The following is a 14,214-nucleotide window of genomic DNA, read 5'->3' as shown; positions in this document are numbered from 1 at the left end:
AGGTTACAGAGGTAAATGGGTGGGTCAGAACGTTCAGATGAAACATGAGGAATCTGAAATAATTGGGGTTGGTTATCATTTGGCGGGAGAAGCAGATGTCCAATAATATCCGGTGTCTTTCGCAAATACTTAAAGCTTCCTTTGTCGAAACAATATCATGCTCAACTTGCCCTGGCCATCTTTTAAGGACAAAAAGCCAGATTGGAAAGCAAATGCATTTTCTTCTTCTTCTTGTGACTCATAGATATTAACTGCATAAATAAAAATGAGGTAGAGAATAGGGAGTTCTTGGTGGAAGTTGGTGGTGCAGACACAGGGTGATTCAGGACGAAAAAAGCTTCTGCACCTCTGGGCAAACTACATAGTTGTGTTCACTCTGGCCTGAGCAGTAGGAAGAGGCCATGCAAATGTAGGTGAATTAGTTAAGTCTATCTCCACTCTTCTCCCTGCCTCCCATCTTCCCAAATGTACATTTCAGGTACCCCAGACAGGTTCACTTGCTGTGGTTTCTTCTTCTCCCCAAGAAGGATGGGTCTGCTGCAGCAGCTGGAAGTATATTTCCCTCTTTGGAAAGATCATTGTGAACCTGATGTTCAACCCAAGGGCACCTGTGGTTATGGGGCCTGCAAACAGCATCCTCGTAATCCAGTCTGGATACAGTTTTTATAATTGAACAACAAAAACACCCGACCGACGTGGGAGGGTAATTTGAAAGCTAGATGGCACAAAGAAATCAAGTTCATTTTCTGTCAAAATCAAAATCTTTTAAAAAGATGCAAAGCTAGTTTTCTCTGTAGAGAAAGATAACATTAATTATAGGAAGGTGGTAGAGTTTCCTGGTCCCTCCGGAACTTCTCCCAGATCTCTTGCAATGCCCTTACTCTTTAGATTGTTAATTTCCATAGAACTAGCAAGATGCTGATTCAGTAGATCTATTATTCCCAAAGGTATGCAAGCCACTGAACACATCTAATGTACAGCTTGCCCAATTTTCGTGAACAGCTAACTTCACAGACGTTAATGAGGCCAATTATTGGCAAGTGAATTTGAAGTGAAGAACCCATTAGGTTTGCCACTATAGCAGTTATTTGTTTATTGGGATTGATTGGGGCAAAACTTCCTTTTGATCATTACATCTGATTGATCACTGCACATGGCATCACGAAAGAATGAGGTTCCCCAATCAGACAGTTACTTGGAAGAAAAATCTCCACCTTGCAAGGGCAGAACATGTTCCCTTATCCATTTCAGTGTGAAAGCCTAGCCATTAAGTTGGAATGGATCCTAATTAGCCTCCTCACAAATCTCTAAAACTTTTTGGTCTTTCCTGTTAAGCAGAACTTAAAAGAAACCTATTTAAAAAAAGAAAGAAAGAAAAAGAAAAAGCCTTCGTTCCTCCCTTGCCCATGTATAGTCAATATCAAAGAAGATAACGTGCAGGGGTAACACTTACTGCTGAACATGAATGCAGACCTAGCAATCCTGATTTGAAGCAGCATTGGAAAGTATAATTTGATTCACCCAGCCAAATGATTACTGCAAGTACAGATCATCAGCACGGCCCACTCCAGCACATTTGAATTGGTGATCAGCTGACAGCTAATTGCCAGACTGAGTCTGCTTCTTGAGCTTCTGCCTGGGAACAGAGGGAAAAATCCCTTTGACTCCTCCCTAGCCTGGACAGAGGTTTTTATTCCCTTTGAGAGTGGGTGCCACTCTGCTTGCACAGGTAGCTGTTGTTTGCCCAGCAGTTGTGCCCTTTTGGTCCAGTAACTGCACTCTCTTTTTCCTTCTGTGAGTAGCCCTCTCCCCCATTCTTTGTTCATACCTTGGGTGAGGCTGACTCCACTGCTCAGTTGCAGGGGTGGGCTTATGAATAAAGTTTGGGCAATAAGGGATTATATACCCCTGCCCACAATGATTGGTGCCGGGGTTGGCGGGAGTGGGGGTGGGGCGATGCTGTGAGATGGGCCAATGAAGGTCAAACCCTGGACTTCTGTGGAACCATTAGGAAAGAGCTGTCCTGCCTCTCTCGGTGACTGGAAGGCAGCAGTATGTGAGTCTGGAATTTCCGGGGCCACCATGTAGGGAACGCGGGGATAAGAGTAAGAGATAGGGCCAATGTCTCAATGACATTGTCAAGCTCATGGATTTGGCTGCACCTGAAGCTAGATGTACCTTTGGACTTTCCAGGTCTGTGAGCCAATGAAGGGCCCCTCTTCCCCTGCTCTCGTTTTCCTTCTGTGGTCACTGCTCACACCCAGGATGGACGCCAAAGAGGAGAGGAAGGAGATTTTACATTGGCTTTCTTCACATGTTCCTCTTGCTTGTGGAAATCACAGCTTCCTGAAGAAGCACTACTTATGTTTTTTTGGCTTAGCCTGTGCCATAAAAATATGACATGCCTGACTCTGACTTGCTAATCTTCCTCTAACGCTGGAAACTGTGTGACTTCTCCCGGTGAGCTGTGGCCGGCACAGCTGTGCAAAAGGAGGTGAAACTGGGTTCTAGGTGACTAGCTGAGATTTGGTCTGTAGGCCACCAATCTGTTTCATGGAAAAAAAAGATTAAGGGAAATTAAACTGAAGATAACTGGGTAGGACTTTTTCTGTTCCAGTTTTTTACTGTAATTCTTAGGAAGATCTGGTTTTCATCAGGATTGGGTATTTTTAAAGGAAAATTCTCTCTCCTAGGAAAGAGAACATTGACTTTGAAAACAGGTAAACAAAAGTACAAATTCTTGTTTTTTTGCCTGGTAGGTGGGTGACCTCTATAGACTCATTGATACTTTCTGCCACTTCAGTTTTGTTGTCTGTAAACGGGTGTGAGAATAACTCATTTACAGAATAATCATGAGAATTAAATATTATATATATGTCTAACCATACAATTACTTAACAGATGTTAATGTCCTTCTCTTATTTTTAAATCTATCAGCTCTTAAACGTCTCCAGCTTTCCCCACACTTTTAGATGATGAAATCATTGTAACTTAATGGGCCAAAGAAGTACTATATCAGTGTTATGGGTCATTGTGTTTATTTCTGTGACCTTTCATATTTTTAGTGGACAATTTTGGTAGAACTGACTAAATCTCACTCGGATGTGATTCTGTAGGCCTGTGGTCATTTGCATGATGGCCTTAAATCACTACCTGGAAATTCAAAAGCAATGAATATGCACCGATTCAGTGACCTCAGAGATGTTTTGCATTTCTCTCTGGACATCAAAATTTATATCTATGAAATGGGAATAAAGACCTATTCAAATTAATGAAACAATATAAAGGTTGGAAATTTCTGGAAGAAAGACACTAAGCAAATCAAACTATTATTCATAGTTCATTGAATTGTGGCAAGATGTCTCTGAGCCACTCCACACTGTCTGTCTCAGAAAAACTGAAACAGGGCAGAGTGGTTGGTGGGTCTGTTCCAGTCACCAGTCCATATACTGAAAGGCAGGCCCAACCAGCTCCATTTCAGAGAGCAAATTGCTTAGGGCTGTCTCTGATGAAAGTAAAGTCCTGGTCAAAGGGAAAAAATTAAGGGCAGAATATAAATGCATTTTATTTGCAGAGCAGAGAAAGGAAGTGCTAAGTGAAAATGGGAAATTGGAACATTATATGTTGGGAGAGCAATTCCTTTCATCCTTGCAGCTAATGGGCTGAGCAAAAAGTGAACAATCTGTTTCATGTGATGATTCACTAACGCTAACTGACAAGGTTTCCATTTCTGAATCTCGGCCCACAGTCAGCAGCTTGTTTTGTAGTGCAATAGTACACTTATCTATTTATTGCAATGCATAAACAGGAGAGCTGAAATGTACGTGAGGAATAACCATAACTGCTTAAATCCTTCCTGGGAAAAGAAGGAGTGAGGGAAAGGCAGCGTGGAGTGTCTCCTACTTGCTCCCACTAAAATAACCATCTGTTTCCTCTGTGATGTCCTGTCCTTTGAAGAATTCACTTGGAGAAAAATATTCTAATATGGGAGAGGAAACAGAAGCTGGAATCAGTTTTACTTCGACTTTAGTCTTGCTTCCTTTTCATCTGGGTTGTCAATGACACAGCTTTGAATGGAGTGCTCATTCTAATCGCCAGCCCAGACCCTGAGCAAGTACCTTGTGGCTCACCTTTACCTGAGGGCCTAGGTTAGGCATGAGGAGATCTGACATTTCACGTCATCTGGAACTAGACTGCCATTTCAGTAAGGATGGCAATCAAAGATCAGTCAACCATTAGCCTTATTTTCCATTCTTTACTTTGTTGACCTTTATTTTGGTAGTATTTGTATAATTTGGGTTAGCTTGGCAGACACTGGGGAGCTTTGTTACAGATGACTCATTGGGACCTAAGAGCGGGGATGGAGGGGCCTCCAAAGGAAGCTAGGGCTGGTAACTGGAGAGACCTTAGTATTTCTCTGTGCCTTCTCTGCACATCTGTTTCATTCTACTTTCCGGGACTCTCTGTTACCTTTTTTTTTTTTTTTTCTGCAGAGGAGATTTTTCTTCTTACCCGTCTGCATGCTAGAATATGGAGACTCTAAAATTTATGAGTTAAACATGTTACAATTTTAGCCAAAGAAGGTTTCATTGACTCTGAATTCAAATTTCAAATTCTTGGGGAAGAGTCTGATTGACCTAGTGTGGGTCAGCCGTCCAGTCCTGGTCCGGTTGGCCTAGGTCAGAGCAGAGAGGTCAGGGAGTTTAACCATGATCGCGGACACCCTTTTCTACAGGCGGGGAGGCAGTCAGGGGAGAACATGGGCTGGGCAGAAATCCAAATAGGTTTTTATAGTCCAGACTATAACTATTGTCCCGTTTTAAAAATAATCATGCTTCATGGAGCTTGTCTTTAGATGCCAAATGATCAGATCTGGGGAAGGCCTTTACCCTCCATTTCACATTTGTATCACTCCCTTTTGGACTTTCTAGCTTCCCATTCAAATGTCCCAGGTTTTGGAGCCGGTGAAGTGAGCTCACCTTTGGCCAGGCCATCCACGCCGCTCTCCCCTCCCTGCCTTGGACTCGCATGTCATCGCACCTGCGGGCTGGACTGGTGACCGGGGGCCTCACGGTGGTGGGCAGAGAGGAGACCGTGAAAACAGGAGGAGCATCCAGAAAGGGAGGAGAGGAATCTCCATCCCCGCAGCGCTGCGTTAGCCACTCCGGGCCTCGCATGTCGGAAAAGCAATTTAAGTGACTGCCTAAGAAAAAAATAATTACAACATGTTTATCTGTTCTTGAGATTCATCCTAAGCTAATATATTGATTTAAGTACTGTTTCTGTGAATGGTGTTTTTGAATCAATACCTCTTAGGCCCATGCAAATTGTGGGTGGGTAACAAATAAATAAAACAAAATAAATAAAACAAAACCCTTAATGTTTTCTGTGCCCAGACACTTATCTGTTACAATAAGTGGAGGGATGTAAATTTTCGGGGTGCTTGGCTAACTGGGCATTCATGTTGCGGGAAGAACCATAAAAGGAAAAGAAAAGAAAAAAGAAAAGAAAAGAAAGGAAAAGAAAAAAGAAAAGAAAAGAGAGGTAGGAGATGCCCTGGCTAGGTTGGCTCAGTGGTTGGAGTGTCAGCCTGCAGACTGAAGAGTCGTGGGATCGATTCTGGTCAAGGGCACGTACCTCAGTTGCAGTTTGCTCCCCTGCCCTGGTTGGGGTCATGTGGGAGGCAAACAATTGATGTATCTCTGTCATATCAATGTTTCTCTCTCTTTCTCTCCCTCCCACTCTTTCTGAAAAAAGAGAAACGTAGGAGGGTCAGGAATGTGTGGTCCTGGAAGCCAAAGGAGAAGGGCTTTAAGGGTTCAGGAGCTACAGACTCCAAAGAACTGAGCCCCAGCCCCTGGGATGTGGATGGGGCTCCGTGCACTGGACGGAGTCACGAGCGTGGCCAGGCATGTTCCGGGCATGTGGACTCCGAGGTCTGCTGGGATTCCTGCCTCACTATGGGAGCTGTATTCTCCTTTGGCAATTGAGGTTTATTTTATTGTGACCTAGTTTTTATCAAGACGCTGACTGATAGGCAGGCTGACATAGTGGCTGACTCCCACTTGACCACTGAGATGCCATAGAAGTGAGAGGTTTGTGGTGCCGACTGTGGGGAATCCTGCCTTTTATTTCTGTCCCAATTTTTTCCAGGACTTTTCCCCCTCAGTATACTGTGACCTTGTGCTGTGATAACTTGAGCTGTATAACCTCGAAAAATAAGTGCAGAGGCTCAAGCCCAAAAGGTCTGTCTAGTGTCAAATGCCCCCTTTTAACCTGAGAAAGAAGTTGCTCATTAGCTTCGCTCATGTTTCAGAGCGGAAGCCTCTACCTATACTAAAAGTGTTGTCTTCAAGTACCACACTCAATTTTAAAAGATATTTAAATATATTTATAGCTTTCTTCTCTCTTTTTTGAGATAGATACCATTTCTTAAAAATAAAGCATTTCACTAGCTAATCATAGTTTATACCTTTCTCAATCTAGGGAAAATTAGATAACTGTGCACTAATATTAATTAGCTTGTTTAATTAGGACTCATTTAATATCCATTATTTTTAGTGCGATTGCTACACATAAAATGAAATCAAAGAGAACAGAATGATGGATTTGTCTGAACACCACATCACGTTGCTATATATTTTAGAGGCACACACACAAAAGTTAAAAATGTCTCTCTTTTATCTGATAATTTTTCTGGTTGTGTTTCCTGCGTCAGGTTTGAAGCAGCCAGTATTCTTCAAGTGTGGATGAGGAATGGATTTGCTTTGGCCAGCCGATGTGTAGGTTTTCTTTCCTCTGTGTTGTAGTGGCTACCAGTGTAGAACCGAGGTCAGATAACCTAGCTGAGACCCAGTTCTGCTACTCACGGGGGTAGCTGGGCTAGTCACTCTATTCTGCCGTGAAATAGGAATGGATAATAGTGACCTCACAGCATGGCTGTGAACATTAAATGTGAAGGTATATTTAAAGCACACAGAATAGCATCCGTCACCTATCTCACAGACTTCTTGTGAACAGAAAAATATATGGAAAGCCTTTGTGTCTGCCACATGACATTTGTAAACATGTAATCAATGCAGGCCGTTATTATTCTCTCCATTGTTTTCTGTTAATCATATGGTTCTATTTGTCAGAACTTGTATTATACAATTAATACATCAGTACATTGTTTCCCCCCACTGGGAAAGAGTCAGGAATACATAAAGGTGCAGAACAAAATCTGAGCGTTCCCCTTTGCTCCCCACCCTCCCTGCCCTCCACAAACTCAACAGTTGTCAACTTTTGGTGGAGGGAGATTTGGGTTCTTTTATAATCTTGATCTCCCTCCCACACCACAGTTCGATAGTGGCAGTTTCTTTTTTTTTTTTTCAACTCATGCTGAGTTTCAAGCAGACACACTTGGAGCTCAATAACATTTTCTGATGGAAGGTCAGGATAAAGCAGGTGCTAGAAACTAGTGTCATATGAACAGTGCATGAAGGAAGAGGGAGATTTATGAAAAAAATACAAAATGCACTGGGGGGGTAGGAGAACTGCCTTCAGCCATCAGAGTGATTTCTGTGGACTGTGGACCTTAACCCACTTCCGTGTACACTCACGGAACCTGTGTTCTGTGGTTCTTCCCATCACCATGGCCCTTTTACTGCTTTGCAGCTGGGCTTCTCTGATCTCCGAGGGCGTCGAACTTCTTTGAATGGTATTTTTTTAACTTCTAAGTAACAAAATGTTTTTTGTTTTACATTCTTCTTTAAATGAACTTTTAACCATACTTGGGAGGGGATTTGGAGGGCATTCAGGTTTTTGGAACATTTAAAAAATAATTTTGAAAGGCAAAGAAAGATAAAAATAACTCTCCATTGTGCAGTCTTGTTTATTATTTATCAAATACAGGTGCTTGGCTAAGCTCTTTAAACGTGTTATCTCATTAATCTTCACAAGCACTTTTGAGTTAGATATCTTTATCATACTTTTTTTTTTTTTTTTCCAGATAAGTAATCTGAAATTCAGAGAAAAGTAAATAACCCACCCAAGGTTATGCAGAAACCCGGCGTCATTTTTTAAAAAACTCTGGAATATCTGACCTCATATTCCAGTCTCTGAACTTCAGCGCTATGCAGCCTGATTTTTGCAGAAACAATGCCAGGCACTGGACATGCATGATTAAGGCCTCATTCTCGCCCATGTAGTCCATACTCTAAACCAGCAATTTCAACCGTGTGCTGTAAGAATTTTTAAAACATACAATACCTGACTATTTAGTCAGGGGCACTGACCTCTTTTCCCTTAGACTGTCAAAAAATGACAACAGGCAGAACAATAGCCGTCTGGTGTGAAAGAATCAAAATTATACCTATTTAGTTTTTGGTCAAATTGGCAAAAAATATGCTATCATTTTTGGTGTGCCACAGAATTTTAGTAATTAGTTTATGTGTGCCACAACATGAAAAAGGTGGAAAAATCACTGATCTAAACAGAGCTAAGTCAGAATTTGGCTACCGCCTAGCTCGGTTGAATGGCGTTTGACAAGTGACTTAACCTTCCTGTGCCTTAGATTTCTTGTGTGTAAAATGGGGATAGCATGAGGTTGCTGAACTCGGTACTTCTCTCCCAAATGGACACTTTCTGTCTTGATAAGAACTCTGTGCCTCTCTCTCCAAATAACAACTATTCTCCCCTGTACACACACACACACACACACACACACACACACACACACACACATTGCCCATTTTGCTACTTCTTTGGTCCCAATGGTAACATATAAATGTACCATAATTTAACCATTTCTCTAAAGTGGTTAATTTGGATCGTCCCTACATCTTTGTATATAAATGTCTGCTCACTCTTCATTTTTGTAGACTAAATTCCTACAAGTAACATCACTTGGTGAATAGGTGTGAAGAATTTGCAGTACCTGATACATATCACAACATTTTTCTGAAGAGATGATGTCAGCACCAGAATGCTGTTAACCCTGCAGTAGTTAATAGGGTTACATCTGTCTTGAATCACAGCTCCTACAATACCTGGAAGGGGTTTTTATTACTTTGAACTTTCATTTTGACAGAATTCACACTATGAGATGAAACTACATAGAGTTTAGTTTTCTGTTCACCTAAGTATAATCATATGTGATAAACTTCAAATGATGATGAGACCAGACTTTCACTTCATCCTGGCTAAGGAATGAGTACAGACCCCAGCTAAATGTGGCTGAGCCGTCTGGTTCCACTTTTCTCTCTCATACCGTCCAAATTTTTATCCTCTTCTGTGCGTCTCAGGGTGTTCTTGTTCCACGTTAGAAGGTTTCTTCCTTTGAACAGGACATTTTTTACTATTTGCAGCACATTTCTTGTTTCCTTCTGCTTCTTGAACTACAGAGTCCATCCCAGTGTTCAAAAAAGTCTGCTTTCCCCTTCCTCAATGCTAAATACTGCTCGTCTGTTCCCTTCTATGCCAGCACTGTTTGCTGTTTTTAGGGTTCTCTGCAGAGTGATGCTCTGTTTGATGGACTGCCTGGTTCTGATGGTTTCATTTAAAGGTCCGGATTTGGGCAGAAATACTGGTTCAAATTGGGCAGTAGCATAATCACTGTTATATTTCCCGTGTCACACTGTTACCTGTCCTGGACTAGAGCAGGTCAGTGTAATTATTTAACCCACTTCACAACCATAGTCATGCAGCCTACATTAATAAAGGGTGAATGCAAAGTTACAACATAACTTCTTACATCAAAACTCTTATTCCGATGTAAAAGGAATCAAAGGGAAACTTCAAGGGAGAGATTCTCATTTATTTAGGAATTCAGGAGCAGCCTGCCCTGCAGGCAAGTGTGTGGCCTTGATGCTCTTATAACATTGTTTCGTTCCAGTAATGGTAAGGCTTTGTACAAATAATGAAAATCAAAGTCACTGCCCAGTTCAACCAGGTAATGATTTTTTCTGTTTATAAAGGCCTTACCTTCGCTATTAATCATTTGATCTCTGTGGTTTGCATGTCTAAATTTAAATTCTGGTCTAGTTTAAAGTAACATCAGGAGCCCTTTAATCTAATGCAGCCAGGAAAGTAGTGAAAGGGGTTAACTGAAGAAGTTGGTTAGAACCGAAAGTTATTTTGAAAAGACACCTTAAAGATTTTACTTACCTTAAGAACATACAAACTTGTACTCATTCACCAATGTTTTGCTGTAGACCCACTGTCCTCATTGAGTGGGGGGGGGGGTCCCCTGGTTGGACTTGGGCATTATCTTTCCTCAACCACAACTGTGATTCATTGGCTTTCTTCAAGTGGAGCAATAACCTCAGGTCACGGGCACAGATGCCTGAGTGCCAATACCTCCTACATTTTTATAATTCTTTTTTTTTTTTTTTTTAAATCCTCACCCGAGGACATTTTTCCACTTTTTGCACAGATAGAGTGGGAGGGAGAGAGCGGAAGAAAGAGAGAGGGAAACATTGATGTGAAGGGACACATCGAGTGGCTGCCACCGCACGACCAACCAGGGCCGGGGACAAACTGCAACCGAGGTACACGCCCTTAGCGGGAACCGAACCCGGGTCTCTCTGGACCGCAGGCAGACGCTCTAACCGCTGAGCCAAACCGGCCAGGGCACATTTTTATAATTCTTTAAAAATACTTTCTGATTGGATTTTGTAATCTAATCTAATCTGACAACATAATTTTTAGTGAGTCGCCTTTATAAAGTCTTTCTGAAACGCTCAGTAAGATTTTCAACTCTCGTTTTGCATTCACATTTTGTTGACTTACATGTTATTTCACTTAACTGTGCAATTACAAAAACAAGTTTAAGAGGCATAGACAGGGTTGGGAACAACCGTAGCCGACCCTGGCAAAGCCTCAACTCAACTGGGGGGAGCCAGAGGCTTTCTTGCTGCTCGGGCTGGAACAGAAAACTTCACAGAGAGACGGCGAGCTTTGGGGAACCCGGCAAGTTGGTTAGTGGGGTTGGTTAAAGGAGTTCTATTGTACTTCTAAGATCCCTATTAGGAGTGTCATAGGGACATTTGAATGCTATGTACTATGATTTCAGTTAATGTGTGAAATAAGTCTTTTGCAGAGGTGAAAACCTTTTAATCTGAGATTCTAAACGATTTTATCTTTCGTTCACTCTAGTGCTGTAACACTTGTCTTGACGTAATTCTTGGCAGTTTCTGCAACTGGGCCTGGATGAACCCTCAGGACAAGGACGTTCCATTTTCTTCACCTCCCCTTTTCCACACATCTTGTCCTCCAGCCTCCTGCGACACTTCCTGCTCAGCTGAGTCCTAATTTTGTTGTCGTCCATGACCACAGCCTACTTATCAATTCTATTCTAGAAACGACTTTTTGCGACCACCACCGCAACTTGGTAGCTCCTTTCAAAGTCCTCGTACCCAGTCTTCTCTCTATCTCTCACCCCCACTCATCCACATTTCTCTTCTTTTTTTTAGCTTAAATTCCATGGTCAAACATGATCACCCCCCTGCATCCACCCTCAACTCCCTTAATGCACTCTGTGGTTTCGTCAGCTTTGTTAGGGAAAATCCCAACCTTGGGTATGTCGAATTGCCTTCCTACTCTATGGTTGTAAACAAACTCTCCATGCTGTGGTTGGTCTCTATTTATTTATTTTAAGATAGAAAGATTTTCTTTATTAGTGACCCCAACCGTATTTCCTTAGATACAGGAGTTTTGAACTCAAATACTCAGGAGAAAACAAGTTAGGATTGCATTATCCTGCAACTCATTACCCGTTACATATTGTAAAGCAAAACAGCTTGGAAGGAGGGTGGAAGGGAAGGCGAGTGAGGGCAGGAAGATAAAGAACAGGAATTAAGTTGATCAAGTGGATCCATCCCTCTCTTTCTTTCTTTCTTTCTTTCTTTCTTTCTTTCTTTCTTTCTTTCTTTCTTTCTTTCTTTCTTTCTTCTTTCTTTCTTTCTTTCTTTCTTTCTTTCTTCTTTCTCTCTCTCTCTCTCTCTCTTCTTTCTCTCTCTCTCTCTCTTTCTTTCTTTCTTTCTTCTTTCTTTCGTTCTTGGGAACTATGACGTCCTTCCAAGCACAGCTCATTTCTGCAGATTATTTTCCAAAGGTGTACAAAATGGAACCAAAATGGAGAATCCCTTGAGAACCTCAAAGGGTGCAACATTAAAAGCCATGATTATAGCCCTGGCCAGTTTGGCTCAGCAGTTAGAGCATCAGCCTGTGGTCCAGAGAGACCCGGGTTCGGTTCCTGCTAAGGGCGTGTACCTCGGTTGTAGTTTGTCCCCAGCCCTGGTTGGTGGTGCGGGTGGCAGCCACTCGATGTGTCCCTTTCACGTCAATGTTTTTCTCTCTCTCTCTTCCTCTCTCTCCCTCCCACTCTATCTGAACAAAAAATGGAAAAATGCCCTCAGGTGAGGATAAAAAATAAAAAACAAACAAACAAACAAAAAACTACGATTATCCAGTAGCAAGTGTTCCAGCCTTCAGTTGCCAGCGGCTTCCTCTTCGTTCCCAAGAGTTAGCGGGATGAAAACATCTTCCCATGATTGTTTCCATTTCTTTCTTCTCTGCATCTGGGCGAGCGTGGTTCAGCATCTTGAGGAAGTCTGATGTTTTTGCCCCCATACTTGTATGAATATAGGCCTTAGAGCACTTGCTGTGGTAGTGCCGGTAGTCCCGGAACGTGTGGATCAGGTTGATGGTGTCACGAGAGCTGGCATTGGTGTGATGAGGGAACAGCGAAGGTAATATAGCCAATATTGTCACCCACAACAGCATCAGGGTCTTTCAGCTCCAGAGGAGGTTCCCTGTGGCTAAAGAGGATCTGTGGTGCTATGTGGCTGGCTCTGCGACCTTCTTTGAACTCCTGCATGGACACCTTTCCAATGACCACATTGTCGTCATCCTTAAACACTGTGCTGAAGACTCTGTGACTCTGTCCTTTTTAGACTCAACATACATGGTCTCATCATCCCTGTAATGGGTAACTGCCCTGTTCTCTCCTTCCTTGCCCTCTTCTTGGAACTGGAAGTATTTCTCAAAGACAGAGGCAAAACAAGTTCGTTTCAACATGCCAGCCTGGTGTACAATGGAATCACTGGATGCAGGCAGGTCTCCAAGGTCGTATAGCAAAGAGACATTGTATCCTGATTCTGGATTTACCAAGAAACTCCCGTACACTCTCTTTAGTAACTCATCAGCACCATGTGCCTGAAGTGCCTTGTAGAATTTCAAAGAAATACTGACCATCACTTTTGTTTTGTCTCCATTAGGATTTGAAATATGATAGAGGACCCCATCAAGACCTGCGAATGTTACTTCTACTGCTTCTGGTTTGTTTCTGGCGGCCGCGTTCTCTAACTTGAGCCCGAGCGTCTCCTCGATGATGCGGTTGTTCACCTCCAGCAGGATCATGGTGTGGGCTGGCCCCAGAAGCCTGAACCCGCTCGCCAAGCCGCCGCCTCCACTGCTGCCTCACCCACAAGACGGGTCCCGCCCCTGGTCTCACTGTAAATTCATGATCACTCACCTCAAGTGGCCCTGGCCTTGTGTAGTCCACTGACTTTTCCTCTCTCCTAGATGATTATTTCATGCTTCCTCCTCTCTGTGAACTCTCATGTCTCCTGCCCATCCTCTCTCTTAGCTGACCTTGCTTCCTGTTCCATTGATACCATACAAGCAAGCAGAAGAGGCTTTCCATGAGTTCCCACTCAAAACGGCTCGATGTCTAGCATTCGTCCCCATATACTGTCTCCTCTCCTGATTATCGATTGTCCACCTCTCTTTCATCGATTTCCTCTTCTGATGGGTCAATCTCATCAGCATATGGAGAAAAAAAAAAAAAAGCCATTCTCTTTCCCATTAAAACAGCAAATGCCTTTTATTTTTTTATTTATTGAATTTATTGGGGTGACATTGGTTCACAAAACCACACAGGTTTCAAGTGTGCAACTCAAACAAACACCACCTGCATGTTGCATCATGCACCCATCACCCAAAGTGAAGTCTCTCTCTGTCCCTATTTATCTTCCCTTTGCCTACCTCCACCTACCCCACCCCCTTCCACCTGGCTATCACCACACTGTTGTCTGTGCCTATGCGGGGTGTGTGTGTGTGTGTGTGTGTGTTTGCTTAATCCCTTCACCAACTTTCATCCAGCCCCAGCCCCTCTCCCCTCTGACAGCTGTCAATCTGTTCCATGTGTCCATGCCTCTATTTTGTTCATCA

The 14,214-nt window shown here is 42.7% G+C and overlaps 1 pseudogene; it reads right to left on the bottom strand.

The window, feature by feature from the left end:
- Positions 1-12,444: 12,444 nt before the first annotated feature.
- Positions 12,445-13,401, bottom strand: LOC118623723 (annotated as a pseudogene).
- Positions 13,402-14,214: the final 813 nt, after the last annotated feature.

The sequence above is a fragment of the Molossus molossus genome, unplaced genomic scaffold (genome assembly GCF_014108415.1).
Source record: "Molossus molossus isolate mMolMol1 unplaced genomic scaffold, mMolMol1.p scaffold_m16_p_10, whole genome shotgun sequence".
In the NCBI taxonomy this organism is placed as follows: domain Eukaryota; kingdom Metazoa; phylum Chordata; class Mammalia; order Chiroptera; family Molossidae; genus Molossus; species Molossus molossus.
This window is presented reverse-complemented; position numbering and strand designations above follow the sequence as displayed.